General features: G+C 32.4%; 1 pseudogene; it reads right to left on the bottom strand.

Moving 5' to 3' along the window:
• Positions 1-1,452: 1,452 nt before the first annotated feature.
• LOC111816947 lies at positions 1,453-1,551 on the bottom strand (annotated as a pseudogene).
• Between the last annotated feature and the right edge of the window lie 2,554 nt (positions 1,552-4,105).

Raw genomic sequence — 4,105 nt, 5'->3', positions numbered from 1 at the left:
TAGAATTAAAGAGCCAGGAGTCTGAGCCTTAGACCTTTTAATCAATACAGTGTGATAGTCTTTCTACCACTGGCCTTATGTGCAGACTGTGTTTTCTTGTTGTTATGTGATCAGTCCTAAAACTAACCTTACTAAGGCCTACAACACTGCTCAGCTGGACAATTCTTGATACAACTATGTCTTGGACCAAAACAAATCGTCTATATATTTATTTTATTTTATGCTGTGCTGTGCATGTTTGTTCTGCAATTAACCTGTAAATTAGAGGTGAGTCTCATCTGGAAAATTGATTTTTCATTTAAATTCTATTTGTAGCAAGATTGAATGTCAAAGCTCCATTGCCCTTTATGATTTCCAAGAAATTCAGTGGCATGGGATCTCTTATTAGACGGGAGGTAATCCTAGATGATTGGATATTTTGAGTAACTCTAGTACTTTACTTAATAATCCTTGAGATCACCATTTTTTACAGGAAAAAGTGAATATACTTATATAATGTGTAGATTTTTCCCTCCATTTTTTTTTTTTTCAGAACTGGGAATTGAACTCAGGTGCTTACTCTGGCTTTCTACTGAGCCTCCTTCCTAACTTTTATCAAATCTTAAGAAAAATTATCATGGTAAGAATTATTTGTAACATAAAACTCACAAAGTATAATCTTTTGAACTAAAATTAAGGTTCTGCTTGAACCAACTGTGGATTTACTGCCAGCAAATATCCTGCATTTTCTACCTCTTTAAAATTCCCTTTACTTCCATCATTTCCACTACAAATGAGCTATATTATCACTTGAGGTCACATTTTCCATTCAACTCATTTTTTTTCTTTTGGTATTTCCATTGTTCTCATCTCTGATATACTGTATGTGGAGAAAGGATTAGCAAAGACACATTCTTCTTATGCCGTAATAGCTAGTTTCACACACAAAGGAAAACTTGGCCTTATATTTCATTTCTTTTTCACCTATGGTTGATAAATCTCATTCTATCAAGAAAAATATAAAAGAGAAGCTCATGAAAAACGTTTATTCCTTCTGTTTGTGCTTACAGAAACAAAAGTAATAGTCAACCATTGAGAGAAGCTCCATATTTATAAAAAGGGACCTGGTAGCTAGGAAGTAGTCAATCAATTATGTAGAATTGTAAGTTACACTGAGTTTGATGTTATAATAATACTTTTGAAACAACATTTCTAAGTGCTACAGGCTACATTCTCAAATATCAAATCCTGAAGAAGGATGCATTTATTTTCCATGGCAAAAATGGTATTTTATTTATACTTTTGCAAAGTTAGTAACATGTGACACAAAGTTTCCTAGTGACTCATAGCTGACTTTAACCAGACCGGATGTTTATCTCAGGACTGAGGTAGCCTCTTTGCTGTAGGTACTGAGGTCTAGTACTACCTACACACATTTGATGGATTTCCTAGCTTCCCTGGCTCCCAACATATAAAAATATGAAGCGTTTCATGAATTTGTGTGTCATCCTTGCCATGCTAATCTTATCGATATCATTCCAATTTTAGTAAATGTGCTGCTGAAGCAAGCACAAGGATACATTTTCTTAAGGTGAAAAATATCATGAAAAATTTGAGCCATAAACTAAAACCAGGGGAAATAGAGTTAAAATATTTTCACATATTGCAAAGTATCAAATAAGATAAATTTTGGAAATAATTTATAATTATATAAACAGTGTTTGTAAATTTTAAATTATAAAAGTATAAAACTATGTCACAGATTCTTCTCTTAATTTTACATTGAAATTAATAGTCAACTAGAAAGAAGGTTTTAATTTTTATAACTTTGTATGAAGTTTTAGGTAGTGTTTCTGGTTTTATCATTGAAAATACACATTTTTCCAGTGATTTATTCCCATAAAAGCAATTGCATAATCACTCAATGTGTATTTTTTAGCGAGTTATTTGCATTTTTAGGCTTATTTTTCCTTCCAAAGAAAGTTTAAAACGTTATATAGAAATTTTTATGACTGTGTGATGTGTAATAGCAACCATCATGTTCTTTTCAAATAGGTTACTTGTTCCCTTTATTTAGTTTTGAAGTAGTTTTTATAGTTATTATTTAGCTTATTGTTTCCTAACTTTGAGCCACATATCACATTATCGTCTTTTCCTCCACCTTCTATTTGTTAATCAACCAAATACAAAATTCTCAGGAGGTGCCAGGCACGTGCAGCCTTTGCCAGAGGTTGAGAAGCTATTGATTTGATCGCTGTTGTTTTTGGATCAGTGTGAGTTTGGCACTTCTGAGGAGCTTTTGCCGCCAACCCTTCTTGGCACACTGGACAAAGTAAACTCCCAAGCCCATAAGAGAGACCTGCTGAGTAAAATAAATCACTTGAATTGGCACAAAAGCAAGATTTCCTTTTCATTATTCAGGCCTCAAATGTGTTGATCTTCTTCCACCAAACACGTTCTCTCTCTTGGGACTGCAGGTAACAGAAGGATCTCTAAAGACTACAATAAAAGAATAAACAGTCATCTACCTCCTTTGGTGAGAACGTAATGTCAAAAAAGTAGTCTATGAAAAGGTTTTCTTTAAGAGAAAGAAAAATTGTGGCCTTACACTTTCATAGTTTCTTATTTATTCAAATAACATCTCTATAAATATAGGCAGGGCTACATATAACTCCTTGAGGTTATTTTTCCTACTAGTTAAGTTCAATAATATACTGTAGAATGATGTTTATAGTTTCTCTTTATATAGTCCTTTTTATATCTGAGTGGAATATTATCTCTGAGATGAAAATTGTTTTATATTTTTATTCTATTTTGAATATGATTAGAAAATAAGTGCTTAAATTTGTGATGCTTTAAATATTTGGTTTATTTTTACACGCCTGTTGATTCCTTTTGTAAAATTTCATTAAAATAAAGAAGTCTATTTCCTAAAATGGTAGAAAATCAGAATTGTTTAGTAAGGTCTATTAAATCCTATCTATTTTGTTCCTGCCCTAAAAGATCAAGAACAGTATCCAAAACATTTAATATATGCAGATTAGTTTCTGAAAAGGATTTATATTTAGAACACAGACTCATTAAAACTCCACCGAATTGATTTTTTAATATTTTGAACTAATGAGGTCCGGGGTTTAACTCAATGGTAGAGCTTGTGTTTACTATATATGAGGTTGTGACTTCTACCTCTAGTGCACCAAAAATGAAAAGGAAATTCTACAGAGGTCCATATAAGTTTTGATAATTATGTGAAAAAAATTCAGCTTTACAATGACCAAGTAAGTATAAAAATTGTCTATATGATTGCCATTAAAGGAAAGGTAGACTAACAGTTACAACCAGAAAATTCTCCTTAACTACAGTGTTAGGGTTTTACAGACGACAATAATCCTCAATCTATTTTTTTAAAGCATGTATGTAGCTTTAAGAGTAACAGTCCCTGCTTTTCAACAGGATTATTATGGTTATTATACTGTATGGACTTTTGACTCACTGGAGTAAATACTGACCCAGATAATGTAATTTTATTTCACAACTGAAATATAAATAACTTTATGCTTCTTTAGCCCATGCTCCATTTTAGTTCTGCTTATTTTTATTATTTATGCCTCCTCTATTATCACCAACATCTGGCAACATTTAAAGACATCTATATGCCTTCCGTATTCTTTGATAGAGAAGTGAGCATGATAGCTTAGGAGGTTCTTTTACATAGACTGAATGAACACCCTTGGAAAATATTTTCATATAATTTTCAGCATACTTTAGTATCCTACCAAATCCTGAATACTTTTTAAGAGTACTGCGTTGTGATTCACATCTTTTATCTTTCTCCTATGGTGATAGGTGCACAATTCCTTTATTCATAGGGACAACACCAAAATGTTCCTTCCTCCAAGAATGTTGTGTGAAAGTGTGATTTTTGGAGAAGCATACATTTTTGAGTTTGTACAATAAATTAGGTACTCTTAAAACAGAATTAAAACCTTGGCAGACATCATTGTGTGCTGTCCAGTTTGTAGGATGGCATGCAAGAGTAATAGCAAGAACAGTTGAGGGGCTTTGCGGTACTTTAAGTAGATAAACTGTGAATGAAGCATTTACATGAGTTAAGTCTCAAAGAAGA

The sequence above is a fragment of the Octodon degus genome, unplaced genomic scaffold (assembly GCF_000260255.1).
Source record: "Octodon degus isolate 3935 unplaced genomic scaffold, OctDeg1.0 scaffold00003, whole genome shotgun sequence".
Classification (NCBI taxonomy): domain Eukaryota; kingdom Metazoa; phylum Chordata; class Mammalia; order Rodentia; family Octodontidae; genus Octodon; species Octodon degus.
Note: the sequence above shows the minus strand (reverse complement) of the source record. Positions and strands in the feature narration are given on the sequence as shown.